The sequence below is a fragment of the Lolium perenne genome, chromosome 3 (assembly GCF_019359855.2).
Source record: "Lolium perenne isolate Kyuss_39 chromosome 3, Kyuss_2.0, whole genome shotgun sequence".
Taxonomy (NCBI): Eukaryota; Viridiplantae; Streptophyta; class Magnoliopsida; order Poales; family Poaceae; genus Lolium; species Lolium perenne.
Window position 1 is genome coordinate 339664021 of NC_067246.2, and position 22611 is coordinate 339686631.

Below are 22611 nucleotides of genomic sequence, written 5' to 3' on the forward strand. Positions count from 1 at the left end.
TCAGTACCAAAGAGATTTCCAACATCAAAGTTAGTGTGCTCTTCCAAATCATGATCACTAATATGGGTAAAGGGTATAGGAAGATCATCGTACTCAGATTCATTATCACAATAATCATCAGGAGCAACATACTTACGGTTACCTATCGTTATCTCATATACGCGGGGATATGTTGTTACCTCTTTCTTTTTATTCCCCTTATTCTTCTTCTTCTTCTTCGTTCCCTTCTTCTTCTTCTCCTCCTCCTTTTCCTCGTCAGGAGGGAGAGGCTTGAAGGGTGGCTTGTCCGCATAACCTGATTTACTTTCAGAAACAATAGAAGAAACTTGGGAGGATCCCTCCTTTTCATTAATTAGTTGAAAACACACAGCGGTCCTATCATATTTTGGCAAGGTGTCATCTTCTAAAATATTTTGTATGTAAGTATTTGTATGGCTATTATCAACGCAATAAGAAAAACACCCATGCAGGACATCATCAATATCAAGATCACTCATATGTAACAAAGAGATTTTTCTCGACAGTTCTTCACACCCCAAAAATAAAGTAAGTTCATCATGCTGATTAGGAGTAATTTCACCATCACAATACAAATTTGCAGCACTCATTGGGTTCAAATTATCATTGGAGGAGCATTGAAAATTAAAATGACCCACTTCATGGCAAACTTCACAAATAAAAGGATGGAGGGCACAAACTTTTTTACCAAGATCATCTAGAGCCCTAAACCACTTTCTAGTTTTTTCATTAGCATGATGGATACAATATTCATCTTTGATTTGATTAATTCCACAAGGTCTATGTATTCCACAAAAATTAACATGCTTATAAGAAATAGCATTCTTAGGAGTTTGAGCATGCTTATTGCAATAATTAACAACAATTTCATTCTTCATGTAAGCCTCTTTAAAGGGTTCATGATACTTATCAAAATTCTTCTTAGGCAATTCAAAATGAGAAGCAAAGGATTTATAAAGATTTGCAGCAACTTGAGAGTCAAGACCATAAGTAGCACTCATATTTCGAAATTTATCGGTATCCATAAAAGCTTCAATGCATTCATAATCATAATTTATACCTGACTCTTTACCTTCATTGTTCTCCCATCCTTCAGCGTTCTCCTTAATCCGATCAAGAAGATCCCACCTAGCTTCAACCTCTTTGCTTGTGAAAGATCCTTCCGAACAGGCATCCAGATAGTCCTTATGTTGTTCTGAAAGCCTCGCATAAAAATTGTTGACAATAACATTACGGGGGAGCTCATGAATGGGACATTTGAGCATTAGTGATTTCAATCTCCCCCACGCTTGAGAAATACTCTCTCCATCACGAGGATAAAAGTTATAAATATAATTCCTATCAATATGCACTTCATGAGGAGGATAAAATTTAGAATAAAAGAGAGATGCAATTTCCTCCCAACTAAGAGAATGACTATTCTCCAACAATTTATACCACTGCACCGCTTTACCAGACAGCGAAACAGAGAATAGCTTCTTCCTCACTTCATCCATAGAGATACCTGCACACTTGAATAACCCGCATAATTCATGCAAAAACAGTAAATGATCTCTAGGGTGGACAGTTCCATCCCCTTTATAGTGGTTATCCATAACATGTTCAATAATTTTCATAGGTATTTTATACGGAATACTTTCAGCAGGTGGATTTAAAATATCACAAGCATCATTAGAGTTACTGCATATGGGAGATAAAGTATTATCAGAGCAAATTTTCTCCCCTAAAGATGGGAAGCTAAAAAGATCACAAAAACTAGCTTCCCCAAGCTTAGACTTCTCCATAGCATTAGCAGTAATTGCATTCATACTAATAACATCGCTACTAACATGCAAATAAGGTTCCATAGGTTTTTTAATTTTCGCATCAAACAATTCTAAATCAGGAAAAAGATTAAAAAGCTCACTAATTTTTTTGTTGTTTTCCATTATGCCTAACTAGTGTAAACAAGAAACAAAAAGTTGCAATTGCAGGATCTAAAGGAAATAGCTTCGAGCACAAACACAATGGCGCCAGAAAAGTACTTTACCTGGAACCGGAGTATGAGTGCCTTTTACCTTTCCTCCCCGGCAACGGCGCCAGAAAAGTGCTTGGCGCGTAGTTGACGAGGGAGGAAAAGTGCTTAGTTGCCGGGCTTGCCAATGTGTGAGTGCCGTTTACCTTCCCTCCCCGGCAACGGCGCCAGAAAAGTGCTTGATGTCTACGTTCCCCCTCCTTTCCTGTAGACAGTGTTGGGCCTCCAAGAGCAGAGGTTTGTAGAACAGCAGCAAGTTTTCCCTTAAGTGGATCACCCAAGGTTTATCGAACTCAGGGAGGAAGAGGTCAAAGATATCCCTCTCATGCAACCCTGCAACCACAAAGCAAGAAGTCTCTTGTGTCCCCAACACACCTAATAGGTGCACTAGTTCGGCGAAGAGATAGTGAAATACAGGTGGTATGAATATATATGAGCAGTAGCAACGGTGCCAGAAAATAGCTTGCTGGCGTGTAGTTGATGGTGGTAGTATTGCAGCAGTAGTAACACAGTAAAACAGTAAACAAGCAGCGATAGCAGTATTTAGGAACAAGGCCTAGGGATTACACTTTCACTAGTGGACACTCTCAACATTGATCACATAACAGAATAGATAAATGCATACTCTACACTTTTGTTGGATGATGAACGCATTGCGTAGGATTACACGAACCCTCAATGCCGGAGTTAACAAGCTCCACAATTTGTTCATATTTAAGTAACCTTATAGTGTAAGATAGATCAACAGATTAAACCAAGTACTAACATAGCATGCACACTGTCACCTTCATGCATATGTAGGAGGAATAGATCACATCAATATTATCATAGCAATAGTTAACTTCGCAATCTACAAGAGATCATGATCATAGCATAAACCAAGTACTAACACGGTGCACACACTGTCACCTTTACATACGTGCAGGAGGAATAAAACTACTTTAATAACTTTGCTAGAGTAGCACATAGATAGTAGTGATACAAAACTCATATGAATCTCAATCATCTAAAGCATCTCATGAGATTATTGTATTGAGGTACATGGGAGAGAGATTAACCACATAGCTACCGGTACAGCCTCGAGCCTCGATGGAGAACTACTCCCTCCTCATGGGAGCAGCAGCGGTGATGAAGATGGCGGTGGAGATGGCAGCGGTGTCGATGGAGAAGCCTTCCGGGGGCACTTCCCCGCTCCGGCAGGGTGCCGGAACAGAGACTCCTGTCCCCCAGATCTTGGCTTCGCGATGGCGGCGGCTCTGGAAGGTTTTCCGTATCGTGGTTCTTCGCATCAGGGTTTTCGATCCAGGGGCTTTATATAGGCGAAGAGGCGGCGCAGGAGGGTCGAAGAGGCGGTGGCACCATAGGCTGGCGCGGCCAGGGCCCAGGCCGCGCCACCCTATCATCTGGGGCCCACAGGGCCCCCCTCTGGCGGCTCTCGGGTGTTCTGGATGCTTCCGGTGAAAATAGGAACCTGGGTCTTGATTTCGTCCGATTCCGAGAATATTTCGTTACTAGGATTTCTGAAACCAAAACAGCAGAAAACAGGAACTGGCACTTCGGCATCTTGTTAATAGGTTAGTTCCAGAAAATGCACGAATATGACATAAAGTGTGCATAAAACATGTAGATAACATCAATAATGTGGCATGGAACATAAGAAATTATCGATACGTCGGAGACGTATCATGCACTTCTTGGCCCATACCGCAGGGGCCGCCCCTCTTGAGGACGGAGTCGACCCCATGCAGGTTGAGGCACCCGGAAACAATGACGCTCCGGATCAGCAGGAGGCTGTCGGAGATAGCGACGTTCCGGGACAAGAGGAAGCCGGAGATCCTGAGGAATCAATCCTCGGCAACTTAAGCCCAAATTCTGACGATGCCTCCTCAATAGGCACAGAAGAATACAACCGCCTGACGAAGGAACTCGAGATCAGGGAAAACGCTGACGATGCCTCCTCCATGGATACGGAAGAGTTCAACCGCAAGCTAAAAGGGCTCGGAGGCGACCAGCCACCCGACCCGGATTCCGCCCAGCCTATGCAGGTTCTCGCAACCGTGGCACCGCTGGATCAGCAGGAACGGGAAGATGAAAACACCTCCTCCGACCAAGGACCGTCCAATGCAGGATCTCCGTTAGACCGGGAACGACCGCATGAGGAAGTCTTGTCCCCAGAAGAGATAGTCGCGCAGGCACGCATGGATTTAGTCGCGCAGTCTGATGTCCTCAATAGACCGATAACTCCTGGCGATGCCGCAGATCTGGAGGCTTTAGAGGCCACAAGAAAAGAGATGTTGGCCACTGCCAAGAAGTTCGCCAACACCGCAGCTGCGATATTGGATGAGAGGAAAGAAGCTGCATGCTTGATGGATCACTTTGAAAGACAGGATCGCGAAATCACCGAATCACTTGCAAAAGTCAAGGATATGAGGAAAGAATGGGAAGTAAAGATGATTTATGCACAGGCGGAGGCTGATAGGATCGTTTGAGAAGCCACCCCCCCCCCCCCCCCCCCGCAGGATCGCCTTCGCAACCCCTGGAGAGCAACAGCCGCTCGCAACTCCAAATGATAACATGAAGAAGGCTGCAAAGCTCCTAAAAAAGAAGGACGAGGAGATTGACATCAACTCTACAAGAAAACCCCTAATTAAGCTACGCATATCTTACAACGAAGTAGATATGTGTTGCAACTTCTTTTCGTAGATACACATATAGCTGTTGCAGGATTTATCCGTTCTGAGTTCGAAAATTCGCCGCCTCCTTCTTTTTCATCGAGCGCGGGCTCCCGCCGCTTTTCTTTAGTTTTCCATCGCGCGCCCACCCAAAACAAAGAAATAAAACGAGTCATGGCCTCATGGGATCTCTTAACTAAACCCCGTAATCACTAATCCCCAATTCTATTCGGGAGTCATCTCTTTCCCCACCGAGCGAAACCCTTCTGCGCCGCCATCCCTACCAGGACACCCTTCCGAAGACGTTCCTGCTGGACAGCCATAGGCTATCTGGCCCTCATCCACAAGCACGCGCAGCTCCGATCTGTAGTGTCTTCTTCAGAAGGAAACATCCGCCAGGTCGATCCATGAGATCAAGTGAGGGCATCGTCCTCGTGCCCAGACCAGTGACCCGCGTTGGCGATCTCGTCGATCTCCAACACGTCAATGACCACCAGCAGCCTTGTGGACGAACAACAGCGACCCTGCTCCCTGGATCTCGAGCTCGTCCCCCTACAATTTTAACAACCTCCTCCGCCCAAAGGTGCCATGGACTCGTCCCCCAATAATGTTTTTACTGTAGATCCAATAATTTATCTGGTATTTTCTTTTCATGTTACTGCACCTTTCCTCAGTTTATTCTCTATCCGATAAATGAGATTTGGGATAGCTCTGTGTGCAAACTGCCGTGGTACAGTAGATGGGAATGATCTGATAAATGTTGTCTCTGATAGTTCATGTTTTTATGTGGTTAGATTCATTTACATTGGTATAGCTCAATATCTTTAGCTTTAGATAGTGTCCCATATTTTCTTAGTCTACTTGGATATTCAGAATTCAGATTATGTATACCTAATTTCTCTTAACTGAACTTTGGTGTGACAGGATCTAATTAGTACTACTTCTAAACTGCGTGCCCATATTTTGTACAGCTTGTACGTAGTATCTGCTGTCCCTTCTTTCTTAATATATGTTTGTTCTTTTCCAATCTATGTCTATTATCATTTGTCTATTTCAGGATGCTAAGGCGTGTTAGCATAGGATATAGGGGAGAAACAAGATCCGGTTCAGGTGGATGAAGAAACAGGTATGGAAACTCAGGGTATATAACTGTCTTAAATGTGCTGTAGCTATCTGGCCAAGTTAGTCTAATGTGTTTGTTATGAAAACATGCCTCTCATTTCTCCTATATGGGATACCTAATAAGTGAACATCAGGGACCTATATGAATGCTTTGAAATCTCTAGTCATCTTAAATATCAGTGTTAGATTCATACCTTTGATCTGAATGCATTTCGTAGACTTCTGAGAAGTAATAGGAAATTTGTGTCACCCTTGATTTATGTTTTGCTTTACATCAACATTGCTAAATCAGATCCCTGCAATACTTATATTGCATACATGTATAGAAACAATGTGGTGTAAATTGTTATTCCAAGTTCACACGACTTAGCATTTAGTAGTGTGTTGTGTGTAGGCAATATCCTGGTAGGCTAAGAAACGCCAAATGCATGGAGGAAGCTAGAAGAACTGCGCTCTTGTGATGAAGATTGGATTAAGAAGTCGTAAGAAGGAAGTGCAAGGAGAAGATGACAAACACTTGGCCACAGCTAGCATGATTGAGTGTTGTTTTTTTCAGATTAAGTTTGTTGTCTCACTATTCCAAGCATAGTATTCATGCTGTTTCATTTCGCACTAATTAAATGCTTCAGTTATTTATTCTTTTGGTTTTATTTGGATAAATAAATTTTAGAGGATTTACTAAGATGATCTTGAATTTTGCAGTCCATGCAATTTCATAATATTGTTAGAGATCCATCTACAGCTGGTCAGTATTGCTATCTTCTCTTTCAGTTTTAAACCATCTCATCATAATTGTTTATGTCTCTTTCATGTTAATACTCTGGCTCCAGTATGACTTGGCTTAAAGCAACAAAGAATATACATAGTAGAGACTCAAAACCTAATTATTCTTTGGTACTTCTGTTAGCTCTGCTATGCAGGGAGCCATTTCTTGAATATTCATAATCCTATCTTTTTCTTGGTGCTGCCAATTAATTTTATGTACCAAGTGGACTTAGTGCAATTATCTTACTGTATAATGCCTCACAATGTCTGCCATGGCACTTACCTAGATGTAATTACATGATAACTAAACTATTTTTTTTGTACTTGATCTGGATAATACAGGAAACATGCTCAACAGCTGGTCTTGTTCAATGGGTGCTGCAAATTTAGAAGTCTTTGTGAAAATGACTTGTGGCGGGGTCTGCTGTGTGAGGATCCAGAAGATGCAATTACTGTCTGCCTTTGCTGCAGGTGGCCAATCTCACTAATAAATAATAAGCATTTGTGTGGCGGGGTTTGCTGGGTGAGGATCCGCACGTTGCAATTACTGTCTGCTTTTGATGTAGGTGGCCAAACTCACTATTAAGCACTTGTCAAGATCAATTGTCTGGGAAGGGAAATGCAGGCATGTTCTCTATAAGGTACGCCCATACTCCTAGATAGAGATAGCATGTCATAATTCAGGCAAAGTCTCATTGCAATAGGCCACTTTTTTTATCTATCTTGGTTCAATTTATTTATTGCTTCCTAATGACTAAATTTATGAGAAGTAAAATAGTATTGTACTAGGCCACCTTATATATCCTGATACACTTGTTCTGTGTATATAATCACATACTTGGTGGATAATAAAACAATTATGTGGTTGTTGTGGTAATTCTTCCTAATTATGAAGATATTTTTTACCTTATGTTATAATCAACACTTGAATATGGTTAATTATTTAAGAGTTGGCGCAGTTAATATTAACACACACTGCATGAATGCAGTTAAACATGATCAGGTACAGCTTTGTTGTGGATTGTTTACCTAGAAATACATATAATAAAGGACTTGTAATGCTTTGTACCTCCTATAGTTCTTTATTTTTTGCACTTTTGTATCTTCGGGACGTTACATGGTTGGAAAGGAGAAATGGATGTTGAAAACGAACAGTATTTCATATGAATTTCTGAGAAATGTTTCATTACTGAAGTTAATACCATTGGGCCAGAGTATTTCATTTCATATCCATTCCCTTCTATCTTTTTTGTGCCAGTAATAATATTATAATTCAATACACTTGTCCAACTTTTGCCACTTTGATACTAAAATAAGTTTTTTTTAATTCTAGGACCAGAAGATCAGCGAGGACATACTATATTTGGATATAAGCTCTGAACATCTGAAGGCAGAATATTAGTAGGACAGGATATATATAGGAGTGGTTAGATTGTCATATTTTGAATCAGCATTGTAAGCTGTGTGTACTCTTCGAATGATTTTCATGTATTCTGATAGTGATTCCAGTAATAAAAATTCAGTTGTTTCTTCACTCGATTCAGTTTTATTCTGTGGGTTTTGCATATTGTGATAATTTTTTTCCAAATTATATTCTCTTACCATGAAAAAGATGCAGCCGGTTGAACAATATAGTCCATTTAATAATATTACATTTAAATAAAAAATATTTATTTTGAAATAATAGGTTAAACCATTTTATGGTGTCTACCAACGCATACAATTGTTGTTTGCACGCCGTTGGTATTTTGCAACGCTCAAGCTATTGGTTACCAACAGATCTGTATGCGTTGCATTGTATGCTAGCAACCCCCAAAAACGCAACGCATTTTTATCCGTTGGTATAGTAGCTTGCAACGCCTATATGGGTATTTAGATACACATAAATCCGTTGTTGTAGGGAGGGTCCTCTTGTAGTACGTCCGCAAGCTCGTTGCTTCAGCAATGCAGCAGCAGAGCAAGGCAGATACTTCGCGCAGGTTGGAATCCAACCCGGATCATTGTTTGTCCACCGCGCAGAAAGACGCCCTCGAAAATCAACATCGTGATGATGAATCGCGCACCAGATCCACGGAGCGCAGGAGACAAGCCAGAGAACATCCGAACCCGATCCCGGTGCCTTCAGATTCAGCTCCGAGAGACCCAGCAAAGGGTAAGGGCCCCATGTACACTGGCAGAGACAAACACCGGAACCCGTCACCACCACACCATACTCCGCGTCCTCCGCTGCCCCCTCGTCGACGCAGTCCTGCCGAAAACACTAGGCCCCATGGGCCTGGTGTAATCAACATCCGCGACACAATGCCGCCACCAAGGAACAGGAGCAGGGAGCACACGCCAAAGCCGTGCAGGAGCCGGAACCAAGACCGCGAGCCTGAACCTCGCAGGAGCCGGAATGAAGGCCACGAACCCGAGCCTAGAAGGAGTCGGAACGAAGAACGCGCCCCGGAGCCCCGCAGGAGCCGGAACGACGGAGGCGACCGCCACCAAGAGGAAGGAAGCCACCGAAGCCGGAGCCAGCCACGGGAAGAGCGCCGGGAATCTGCGGGTGGAAGCAAAAACTCTTACAGGCCCCCTCGCAGATCTCCCTCGCCACCACCCAGTGGTGGCGGAGGTGGAGGCGGAGGCGGAGGCCGGAGATCCCGTTCCCGCTCAAAAACCCCTGGAGGCGGCCCCCGCGATGCACGGGAGTGGCTCAATGAGTACAGATCCGACTATATCGGCCCAAAGTGCTTTGGACGGATGATCCGAGAGGAACCAAAGCCAAGAAGCTTGAACCTCAAGCTACCCGGAAACCTGAAGCACTATGATGGCAGCGAGAGGACGGATACCTGGATCGAGGATTACTACAATGCAGTAACCTTCGCCGGAGGAACCCCCAATATAGCCTGCCGCATGCTCCAGTTGTACCTTATTGGTCCAGCTTGTGTTTGGCTCAGCGACCTCGAGGAGAACTCCATGTTTTGCTGGTTTGACCTGAAGAAGGCCTTTGAGAACCACTTCAGGGGCACCTACAAGAGACCGGCCACCACAAGCGACCTTCAGGCCTGCATCCAGAAGAAGGGTGAAACATCCAGAAGTTTCCTCACCCGATGGTTGGCAACCAGAAACGAGTGCGAGAACGTAGATAACCACACAGCCATGCACGCCTTCATTGGTGGCCTGCAGCGAGGAGGGCTGCTGCGGCACAAGCTTACCTGCCTGGTGAACGCGAGCAAACTCACGCTTGATGAGATGATTAACATCGCCAGCGATCACACTGCCGCCGATGATGACGCTGGTGGAGATCTCGCAGCTACAGCCATACCCCTGCACCAATAGAAGAAAAACCGTGACAATGGCGTCAGCAACAGCAACAAGCGGAAGAACCCCTCGGAAGACCAGAAGGGCGCAGGATCCGACATTGTCGCCATGACGTTCCAACGTGGAGGTCCAGGAGGTGGAAGAGGCCGCGGACGTGGTGGCGGAGCCGGCAGGGGCCAACAGCGCGCTGACGAGGTCACCGCTGCCGGATCCCGCGCTCCCCAAACGTACGAGGAATACATGGATATGCCGTGCTTGGCTCATTTAGATCCGGCTACGGGCAAATCCACTCACATCAATCGCAACTGCAAGTGGGTCAATGATCTGAAAAACGACCCAGAGGCAGGATACAAACGAGCCCGGAAGCACCGCCCTCGCGGCAAAGGAGGCAAGGGCAAGAACAAGGACAAAGAAGAGGACAGTTCCGAGGCAATGGACGAAGATGACGCTTCGCCGGATCCTAAAGAGGGTGCCGCAGCTAACAAGTCCAACCCCTTCGGGAAAAAGAGTGCTGGAGCTTACCACACCTTCCTCGGAACCCCCACAGTCCGTGCCAAGAAATCGGCGCTCCGGCTCTTGAACGACACAGTTCCGGCTGTGCCGCAGTATGTCAAGTGGTCGGAGAAAGCCTGTACATTTGACAGGTCGGATCACCCGGCCGTCATCCCCAAAGAATGCTACGCTCTGGTTGTAAGTCCCCGCATCGACGGGTTTGACTTCTCCAAGTGCCTTATGGATGGCGGAGCTAGCTTGAACATCATGTACCTGGAGACTCTGGAGAGGATGAACCTAACCAAGGAACAGCTCAAGCACAGCAGCACTGAATTTCATGGTGTGGTTCCGGGTAAAAAGGCAAATTCCCTGGGTAGCATCAAACTTCCCGTGGCCTTCGGCGATGTTAACAATTACCGCAAAGAGATGATCACGTTTGAAGTAGTGCCCTTCAAGAGCTCCTACCATGTAATCTTCGGCAGGCCCACCTACCACAAGTTCCACGCCAGGGCATGCTACATCTACAACAAGCTCAAGATTCCGGGTCCTAATGGTATGATCACCGTTTCCGGAGACTACAAGAAAGCTAGGGACTGCGAGGAGGGCGAAGCCGCCTTTGCAGAATCCGTCATATCTGGAGAGGAGCTGCAAGGCTACAGAGCCGCGGTGGATCCGACTGAGATGCAGACCACCAAGAAGCAGATCTCCGAACAGAAGAACTCGTTCAAGGCCGCGATAGAAACCAAGAAGCATGACCTCGTTGAAGGGGACAGCTCCAAGCAGGTTTCAGTCGGAGCCAACATGGACCCCAAATAGGAAAGCGCGCTCGTCGAGTTCCTCCGAGCAAACATGGATATCTTCGCATGGCAACCTTCTGACATGTCCGAAGTACCAAGGGAACTCGCCGAGCACTACCTCAACATAAATCCGGGTGTAAAACCGGTGAAGCAAGCTATGCGACGCTTTGGAGATAAGAAGCGTCGCGCCATAGGAATGGAATTAGGAAAGTTACTAGAGGCAGGTTTTGTAGTAGAAGTTATCCATACTGAGTGGGTCGCAAACCCCGTCCTTGTACCCAAAAAGAATTCTGAAATACTAAGAATGTGCATCGATTACTCCGGCTTGAATAAGCATTGTCCGAAGGATCCGTTCCCCTTGCCGCGCATTGACCAAGTCATTGATTCGACGGCAGGGGCGGAACTTCTGTGTTTTCTTGACGCATATTCCAGGTATCATCAGATCCGGATGAAGAAGTCCGACCAAAAGGCGACCTCGTTCATCACACCCTTTGGCACTTACTGCTATGTTACCATGCCTTTTGGCTTGAAAAACGCAGGTGCCACATACCAACGTACGATGCAGCGGTGCCTGAAGGACCAAATTGGCCGGAACATGCACGCTTATGTTGACGACATCGCGGTCATGACCCCAAAGGGATCCGACTTGATCAGCGACCTCAAGGAAACCTTCGATAATCTCCGACGGTACAAGATGATGTTAAATCCGCTGAAATGCGTCTTTGGCATGCCAGCCGGAAAACTCCTTGGCTTCATTGTTTCCCACAGGGGCATTGAGGTTAACCCAGAAAAAATCAAGGCTATCCTGAACATCAAGAGGCCAACTTGTCTTAAAGATGTGCAACGATTAACTGGTTGTGTCGCAGCAATCAGTAGATTTGTTAGCCGTCTTGGCGAGAAGGCCCTACCCCTATACAAGCTGCTGAAGAAAACAGACAAATTTGTCTGGGATGAGGCAGCAGACGAAGCACTTCAGGGATTGAAGAACATACTCTCATCACCACCTATATTGGCAGCTCCAACTGAGTCAAAGCCTATGCTCCTCTGTATGGCAGCCACCAACAAGGTAATCAGCATAGTAATCGTGGTGGTGCGACAGGAAGAAGGTCACGAGCATGGAGTCCAAAGGCCCATCTATTACATTAGCGAAGTCTTGACGGAATCCAAACAGAGATACCCTCACTTTCAGAAGCTAGCTTATGGTGTATTCCTAGGTAGCCGGAAGCTGAGGCATTACTTCCAGGAGCATCCCATGAAAGTTGTGAGCAAGGCTCCACTGGCCACTATCATCAACAACTCTGACGCAACAGGGCGCGTAGCAAAGTGGGGCATCGAACTATCCGCCTTTGACATCAACTACGAAGCCAGAACGGCAATCAAGTCTCAAGTCCTAGCAGATTTCATCGCGGATTGAACTGAAGCGCCGGAGGGCACGCCTGTGCCGGAACCTGAAGCTTGGGTCATGCACTTTGAAGGATCCAAGCAACACCAAGGCTCGGGGGCTGGAGTCACCCTGAAGTCACCTACCGGAGAAGAACTGCAGTACGTCCTGCAGATTCACTTTGAAGCTACAAACAATATGGCGGAATACGAGGCTCTACTACACGGTCTGCGCATCGCTAAGGATATTGGGATCAAGCACATCATATGCTGCGGAGATTCCGACTTGGTGGCACAACAAGTAGTCGGAACCTGGAACGCCAGAAACTCCGTCATGGCGGCTTACAGAGACGAAGTTGATGAGATCGCTAAGTGTTCCCTCGGATACGAAGTCAAGTACGTCAGGAGAGAAGATAACACAGCGGCAGATATGCTGTCCAAGCTCGGATCCGGCAGGAAACCAATTCCGCCTGGTATTTTCCTTTAGCATCTACGGATACCCTCAGTGAAGGGCGCAAACCCGGAAAATCCGGATCTGGCAGTTTCTCCGGCTAAGGAAGTGATGGCAATCATTCCGGCCTGGACTCAGCCGTTCCTGGATTACCTCATTGATCGAAAGTTGCCAGAGGACGAGGTCCTCGCACGACAGATCATCAGACGAGCAAGATCCTACACAATCGTTGACGGACAGCTCTACAAACGAAGTGCAAACGGGGTATTTATCAAATGCGTCTCCAATCAAGATGGCATTGAAATCCTCCGAGAGATCCAAGCAGGGGATTGCGGGCATCATGCCGCCCCCAGATCCCTCGTTGCAAAAGCTTTTCGGTTAGGATTCTACTGGCTCACAGCTAAAGAAGATGCTGAGAAGCTGGTGAAAACTTGCCGAGGTTGTCAGTACTACGCTACTCAACCAAATGCTCCAGCCCAAGAGCTGAAGACCATCCCTATCACCTGGCCGTTTGCGGTCTGGGGGCTCGATATGGTTGGTAAACTAAAGAAATCATCTCCTGGTGGTCATGAATACCTCTTGGTCGATATTGACAAGTTCAGTAAGTGGATCGAGGCAAAGCCAGTGAGAAAAGCCGATGGTGCTACGACACTAAAATTTGTATGCAGCCTCGTAACGAGATTCGGCATCCCACACAGCATAATCACAGACAATGGCACAAACTTCGCACAAGTAGAACTCAAGGACTATTGCAATGACGTCGGGATCCGGCTTGACCTTGCATCTGTGGCTCACCCACAATCCAACGGTCAGGTCGAACGAGCCAACGGCCTTATACTAGCCGGAATTAAACCGCGCCTCGAAGAACCGCTGCGACGCGCAGCCGGAGCTTGGGCGGATGAGTTAGACTCTGTCTTGTGGAGTTTACGAACTACCCCTAACAGGTCAACCGGATCTACTCCGTTCTTCCTGGTATACGGATCCGAAGCTGTGCTACCCACTGACATCATCCATGATTCACCGCGAGTTTCTGCCTACGATGAAGAAACTGCTGACGAGGCTCGACAACTATCTGTGGACCTGATCGAAGAGGCTCGGAACTTAGCTGACCAACGCTCCACCATCTACCAGCAGAAACTCCGACGCTATCATAGTCGTCGAGTTCGGAACCGCTCGTTCATGGTCGGAGACCTAGTCCTCCGCCTTCGCCAGGTGAAAGATCACAAGTTGCAAACTCCATGGGAAGGACCTTTTGTCATCAGCAAAGTGCTTCACAATGGATCATACTACCTTGTTGATTTCCGGGTACTAAAGGACATGCCTGATAACTAGTACCGGAAATGCAAACGAGAGGATCCGGATGACATTTATGATGAAACAGAACGTCCCTAGAATATAGCACAGCTACGTCCTTTCCACACTTAGCATTCTCTAGATTACATACCCTGTAATATCTCTGATACATGATCAATGAAATAAAGCTTTTGGTTCACTCTTAGAGTCTTTTACCTCCTTTAATTTTTTCATTTCTAGATCGTGTACATTTTTCCGACTAAAACCGCAGAGCTGGACGTTTCCGCCTAGGCGTGTATGAAAGTTGTGATTTTCAAAATCGTCCTTTAGGACGTAAGTTTAAGTTTTCTGGCGGAAAAATCTCCGTTGCGAACTCATGGATTCCTGGTAGCGACTTCCGACACCTAGGCTGGGGGCTTGTTCCCGCGGTTATGGACGGACGCCATTGGGCTTCGTCGCCGCAGGTGAGCATTTCCGGTCAAAGGTTTTCCGGCTCGTGGAAGGTCAAGTGAGTAAGCCGGAAAATTTACAAAACCAGCACTTGCTTTCCAAGAAATAGGCGAAACATGCATATATATTAAAACGGATAGCAGGATAAGTTTTTTCCGCCCACATGCACAATCGTTTCGTTCCTAACTACTCACAAATACTTAAGTTATATATTACAAACCCACTCCGGGGTCAAAATGATACATCTGTTTCACTTTGGCAGGGACTCATTCGGAGGACTGGTCATCATCGGAAGCCTCGTACGCGGAACCCTCGCCCGAGTCATCGCCGGAGCCATCCTGGGAATGATCATCGCTGGAGCCGGAGCCTTCCTCAACACCTTCTTCTTCATCGTCCTCGATGTCAGAGAATCCCGTGGGGAGATCGCATTTGTTATACCAGAACGAGTGATTAACTTGTCCGGCAAAAACACGGTCGTACCCTAGGGTCTCCGCGAGAGCGGCTCTCATATTGGTGCCTTTGGGGGCTCCGCGCGCGACATCCGCGAAGTTCATTGAGGGGAACTGTGCTTTGCACGTTGCCAGCACCAGGGAAGTGACTCCGCGTGCGGAAGACTCTTGCCAATCCTTGATAAGTTCCGGAACTTGCCGCATCAGCTTTGTCATGGTGTCAGCCAGCTTGGTTCCGGCTCTCTTCAAAGACAGCGACTGGGCGATTCCGCGGCACGCTTCGATGAGATCGTCAATGGAGGTCCGCGCTTCTTCATAAGCCTCCGGCCTTTTTAGGACCGATTCCTTCGTCCAGTTAAAGCCAAGAGTTGCTGCCAAAAAGATCGGTCAGATTCATCTGCAATCAAAGCATGATATGATGAAGCCGGAGCCTCTCAGAAAAGTCCTTACGGAAGATCAGTTTGTCGATGGCTTCCGCCTCCTCCTCTTGAGCCTTGTTCTTCGCCGCCATTGTATTGACCCTCTGCTGGCTTTTCTTAAGATTCTCGGCGAGATCCGAGACTTCTTGGATATGTTTGTCGGAGAGCTCCTTCCTTTTCTTGGATTCTTCCTCGGAGAATTCCTTGAGGAATTTTTTGAGGGATTCGTTTTCAGCCTGCAAGACCTCGACTTGGGCGGCTAGGGCGTCAATGGTGGGGCGCTTGGCAATTTCTTCTGTAAGGCGGAAAGCAAAAAGTTATATACCACGTTCATTCATCCCAGGCACGCGTTGATAAGCCTCAGTATCAACCCGGAATTTTCTACCTTCATAATTTTTTATGCGGGTTTCCAGGAGGTTGATGGCTTTTTGGCTATCCGCGTAGCTTTGGCGCAGGCCATCTATCTCCGTCTTTTGCTCCAGCACATGGACGCGCAGATCTTCGTGCAGCTTCCGGGTGTTCTGAGAAGCAGGCAGGAGTTAGCCGGAAATCCAAAAATTCTGGGGGCTGGAGAGAAGTTTTTCAAATCCTTATGCTTGGAAAATTATTAGTTTCCGCTAAGGTGCACATTATAAAAGCATCGGCTCACACATATCACTCGGAGAAATGTCCAACCCAATGCTTGGGGGCTAGTGTTACCTGGCGCACGTGCTTGTGCTGAGCAAAGAAGAGCTTGATCTCTCCCTCTAGCTTGGCCAGCATCGGCTCCTCCGCGTCCGGGTTCCCCCATACTTCGTTCATCAGCCGTGTCATTTCCGCATGACGCTGAGAGAGGGGAGCTCTTTGGAGAACCGGAAACTGATGGGGGTGCGTCTGGGGCGTACCAGTCGCACCACTCAGTGGCATTTTGTTTTCGGCATCATGAGCGGTAGCTTCAGCCGAAGTAGTGTCTTGATGCTCTGGAGGAGGATGTGACGAGGAAGCATCTTTGCCGGAGTCGCCTTTGCCGGAGCCGCCGTGGCCGGATTCAGTAGTGGGATCCTCCGGAAGATCATCTAGATTGATGGCATCCTTTGGGTCCACTGCAGTTGATGAAGAGGGCTTTGGCGGAGCCTCCGCTTGCGGCGTAACGGGCATTGTGGCTGAGATGGCTTGGCCTTCTTCTTGGGGTTCTTGGGGGGCTTGGTTACGGGGTTCTTGCTGCAAGATGAATGGGCAACATTCAGTGTATGTTGGCATTCAGTAGCAAATGGTTTAAAGTCGGAAACCAAATCCTTACGCGGACGTCGTGAAGAACTGATGTATGTTGGGCTGATTCTTGTTGCTGGTGTCGATGAGATTGAGGCGCTTCTTCTCCGCCTCCGCCTTACGGGTTGCCGCCGTGCTGGCCACGTCGCGGGCACGCTTGGCGGTTGGGCCGGAGCCGGAGGAGGCACCTCTCTTTCGTTTGGAGGGGGCCGGAGCCGCGGGAGCTTCCGGGTCGGACGCGACCTCCGGGTCGGTGTTACCCGAGTGAGGAACCCGGGTAAGAGTTCCGAGGTCCTTATCCTCGAGGGCCTCAAGCTGCACGACGTAACTAGCACTTAGACAAATTTCACAAGTATTAAAAAAAAGAACCGACGGTTGAGACAAAGGAAAGCTCACCGCGGTCCCGGAGCCGTTGGTGTGGATGTCCATGTTGCACACGTGGATCCGGAGATCCCGTGGCACTTTGATTAGCACCCTGAGCCGCTTATCCAGGGCGTCGGCGGAGAGGTTGTCCTTCGAGGCGCGCATAGAGTCGTCGCGCCCCGTGTACTGGAATAGCAGGCGGTCCCGATGTTGAAGGGGCTGGATCCGCTTAGTAAACCAGGACATTGTAAGGTCCTTCCCCGATAGACCCTCCTCCGCCAGCTTGCAGATCCGCCTAACTGCCCGAGTCAGTTGAGGTGACTCGGACAGGTGAGGGCAATGGCTCCAAGCTGGAATCTCGCTGGGGGGACCATCCTTGAAATCCGGCAGAACCTTCGGGGAAGCCGGATCGGCGACATCCTTCAGGTAGAAGAAATTCCCAGACCAGTACCGCACAGATTCGTTGCGATCTGTGTGCGGGTACACGCGTCCAGGGCGGAGCTTGAAGGTGACGCCACCGCATGTGGCAAGAGTAGAAGTTTGCGCGATCTTTTCCTTTTTGACAAGGAAATAGAATTGGAAGAGGGAGAGCTCTGGGGTTACCCGGAGGTGGCCTTCGCACAGCGCCACGTGATTGCTGATAGCAAGAATGCTAGTCGGAGATATGTGGTGGGGCTGCAGCTCGTATGCCTTCAGGATTTCTAAGAAGAAGTCGCTGGGCGGAAGGGAGAAGCCTCGCTCGACGAGGGCTTTGGTTACCACCCATTCTCCGGCTTCGGGAGCAGGAGTTAGGGCGCCCGGGATCGTCCGCCAGGATCCGGGTTTTAAGAACCCCTCCGCCTCGAGGTTGCGGAGCTCGGTCTGCGTGGTGGTGCATGGCCACCATTTTCCCTTAGCCTCGCTATCTCGTGCGCGGGCCTTGGATTTCTTGGTGGCGGCTTCTTCCGCCTTCTTCTCGGTTTGATCGGCACCGGTTGTATCTTCCGGGTTCGCCGAGGTCCCTTCGATGTCCTTGCCGGAGTCCTTTTGAGGCTCCAGATGGACTGGGACGAAGACCGGAGGGGCGGAGGAGATCGGTGTCGCCATGATCGGCTCAGACATGGAGGGAGGCGGAATCGACAAAGACATCTACGCAAGAAATAGTGGAAAACTAAAGTTAGCCGGATCCAATGTCACTAACCTAATCACCCCTACCAACTACGGCGAAAAATGGTTGAGCTCGAAGAGCTTACCGGAATGGCGTCCGCGGTGGTCGGAGTCGCCGGCGACGAGATTTCGGCACGGTGGCTCGCTGAACTTAAGAACATGAAGAACAGCTCGCGGCGGTGATGGCGCTCGGACGAAATTCCGGTGGACTCCGGTGCGGCGGAAGGGGAGCTCAGAGGCGGCGCTAAGCTGAGAGGTGAAAGGGGGGCGAATGGGGTGAAAGAGGGGTGAACGGCGGATATTTATAGGCCGAGGGGAGGAGATTCGTGCTCCGCATCCTGTGGTCAGAACACAAGCGTCGCGCCGTTGGATGGTTGACACGTGTCCAAAACCCTAAGCGGTAAAAATGGCTAGAGATAAGTTACCGCTCAAATCGCCCAAAAATGGCACCAAGATTGGCGGAACCGTTTGAACTTTTCGAGGTTCCGGGTGGCAGTTTGAAAAATGGCAACCAATATCCGCGCAGGGGAGTAACCCGGAGACACGCTGTAAAGGTGGGGTCGATGGTGAGGTCGCGAGGGGTAAAGGTTTTTTCTGACTTGTAAGTTGGAAGCGAGGAAAAAATAAAGTTGGAGTTCTTCAAGTTTCCCGTGTTACCGAGATTATTGCCGGAAAAGAAAAGGCTTTGGCTAGGCGGAAACAAGACGTGAATCTCGGAGAACTCTGGGGGGCTACTGTTGTGGGTATACTTCATGGGTGTACCATCGACAGTGCCTGGATCCGGCAAGTCCGGGTGGCCCATAGACGATGATGGTGGCATGAGGCCCATCGGGCGGCCCAGTTTCTGTAGATCAAGTTGGATGAAGACCAGCCCAGGAACAAGGAGCCGGATCCACCGGACCGATATTGGTGACGGATCCGACTTGGCCCATTAAGGGTAGCCGGATCTGGTACGACATAGATGGGAAGGCGGATCCTTGACGTACACGGCAAGACATTGTACCGTAGTTAGGCAACTTGTATTCCGGGTAGGACTCTCCATGTAAACCCTAGATCTGTGCGCCTTTATAAGCCGGATCCCGGGAGCCCTAGAGGCACAACCACAACTCATTGTAACAACGGGCAAGCGCCCAGATAATTTCAGACAAGCAGCAGTAGGCCCTGTCTCCGTGCAGGTGTTCCGAAGCTGGGTAACTCGCGTACTACCGTCCCGAGGACACTCCGCCCTATGGCCCCTACTTCTTTTCCCCCTCGTGAGGATCCCTCCTCCGAGGTACCGTCTACTAAGCAACAACAGGAAGTAACGTCGCTGGCCCCTCCACCGGACATACGGCTGTACGACCCATTTTACTTCCTGAAATCAACCAAAAATTGAACCGACCCATGTTAAATAAATCATTGACTATGATAAAATCATCAAAAAAAAGCTTCAAAATACAAATTAATACAATGTAAAATAAGTTCACATATTTCACTTACAGATTCCACAAATTAACGATTGGGAGAGTGTATTATAATAGTACTCATTACCAAACAAAAGTACACCCAGACAAAATCAGTAAACTACACACCTATAAGACTGCTTAAGATGGTCCAGTTCTTTTCAGCTTGCCCAATCTGAGCTTATTGTTTGATCAATAGTCTATAATGTCTTTGGAATAAATGATATTGAATTATTCAGTACTGTTTATCCACATATATTAGCACAAAATAAAATTAAGAACATCATAAATTGATAAATACTACTATAGCAGGGTGTCATTGTTAGTTCAGAACAATTCAAATAAGAGGAAGAGTGTAATGTTTTCTTCCCAACAAAAGGTCTTGAAACATAAACAGATACTCCTAAGGTAAGGCCCTCCAGACATACATTTTTATGCACTCACACTTCCCCGAGATAGACATTAAGGAAAACATGGAATGCAAGGGTTTGTGAATTAGCTTTGAGGCACTTTCATTTTTCTATCTATGACATAACCAGCATCAATAATTTGTCACATTCAAATTTCTATACAAACATGTCTTTGCATCTTAAACCGTACAAAATTGCTCACTGTTTGCATCATTACACACTAATAATAAAACAAAAACTATTCAACATATATACACCAATACCATCCATTTATACATCTATATGCTGGTATGCATCCATTTTCAAGAGACAAACAACAGCCAGAAAAAATTTCCAACCTTGGGCAGGGTCCACAGAGGAGAGATGGCAGCTTCATTAGTGCTCGGGTCGACGGAGGGGGAGGGGATTGACGCAAGATCGGAGAGGAGAAACTCTACCAGTGCTCGGAGTGGAGAAAGAATAGGCAGCGTCTGTTCTTCATCGTGGTGGCAGGGTCCGGTGGGAGGAGGAGTACAGAGCAGAGGCCCGGAGAAGGATGAGCCAAGGCTGACACAAACGGAGGATGCGGGCGGGGGCGCTAAATGCGGAGGATGGGAGCAGAGGCGGCGAAAGCGGAGGGGGAGGGGACGAATCGTAGTGGCGCCGACAATGAAGAATGCCGACGGGGTCTTCTGGAACCCTAGCGGCCTAGCCGATGAGACAGAGAGAGAGAGAGAAAGAGAGAGAGAGAGAGTAACACTAGCTTCACGACGTTAAGACACACGAGTTGGGTGCAATTTTTTGGTTGAAAGTAAGGCCGGTTTTAGAAACATTCAAAACCTTCATTATTGACTTCAAAAAATTCCAACAAAATTTTGCAAATACATTACAAATAAAGTTTTCCAGACTTATGTATGCATATAGTACCTACAAAAAAAATGACAAATGTGAAGAACGAAAATATTTTTTAATATTCTAAGAGTCACAGTTCTACAAAAATTTATAGGTAGGTAGAAATCATCTTTAAGTATCTACAAAAAGAAATTGAGAATTTTTTGAAAAAACTTATAAATATCATTTTGAAATTAAAGATGTTTGGCTCATGTTCCTTCTATTGTATTTGTGCACCTTAATCTCCTCTTAGATTATACTAAAGAGAAATTTCCACCATAAGTTGAGAGTGTCACTTCATTCACCCAACCAACCGCCCTTTCCTATCACCAACAAATAAGATAGTCATGGTCCACCTCCCACCCCTATATCTCCCTCCCATAGAGAAATTTCTATTGTCCGTCGTCCTCCCTCTTAGGTTTTTATCGCTTATGTGGTCCACCTACCGCCTCTCTTCGAACCCCTTGTCACCATGACTATTTCTCCCGGCTAGCTTGAGGGAGAATACACCGCCTGACCATGAGCAGCTTGAGGCAGGAGTCGTTGAAAGTGCATGGAGAACCCATTATCTATTAAGAATCTTAAAGATGATGACCGAGATAGATCTCTGCTCATGTTAAAAAAATTAATAAATATGATGAGGACCTAAAGAATTTATTTGTCTCCAAAATCTCTGATCTTTGTGAGGACCCAAACAATGAGGAAGATACTGATGGTATGGATCTGGCATGCCAAAGTGCGAAAAAACACGTGGACGTAAGAAAATGTTTGTTGATAAATTAAAGGTTAGACTGAGCTAGAGAACTAAAAACAATTAAAAATAGTATGTAATCATGAGAGATTTTATTTGGAATGAAGAAGGTTTTCCAGATGGCTCTGAACATTTATTCATCCAAGAGTCTAATCATGACCATAAGTTAGATATTCTGGCTTTGTTAGAAATAAATCGATCTAACTTCTCAACTCTGTTTTTAAGAAACTTAGCAGCACGAAATGATTTCTGTTGGTTTTGTCTAACACCTCACGGGAGGTTTTATGGAATCACTCAATGTCAAAAAGAATCGGGAGACTTTTGTGCTTTGTCGTCTAAGATCCAAAGATGGATTGAATGAAACTTCATAAAGGTTTATGGGCAGCTGAAGGGGCTAACAACACCCTTTTCTAACTGAACTAGTTCAAATTGTCAATAATGCTGATCTTCCTATGATGGTAGGATAATTTTAATATTATTAGGGAACCACATGAGACAAGCAATGATAATTACAATGCACGTGCCCCTTTGTTTTAATACCATAATCAAAAGTTTAAATCTAAGAGAAATAATTCTCTCCGGAAGACAATATATTTGGGCTAGCCGCTGAGAAACACCAACATATGAAAAATTAGATCGTGTTCTAGAATTGTGGATTGGGAGCAAAAGTTCTCATTCATAATGGTTAAGAGCATTGTCAGAAATTCTCTTGTCGTGGAAATAGTCCTCCTGAAATATGGAAAAGCAAAATAATAC

General features: G+C 46.8%; 1 long non-coding RNA gene across 1 annotated transcript; it reads left to right on the forward strand.

The window, feature by feature from the left end:
- The first annotated feature begins 6423 nt into the window (after positions 1-6423).
- Positions 6424-8125, forward strand: LOC127345988 (uncharacterized). Its single transcript, XR_011754406.1, has 2 exons — positions 6424-7062; positions 7925-8125. It is a non-coding gene; the product is annotated as an uncharacterized lncRNA (long non-coding RNA).
- The last annotated feature ends 14486 nt before the right edge of the window (positions 8126-22611 follow it).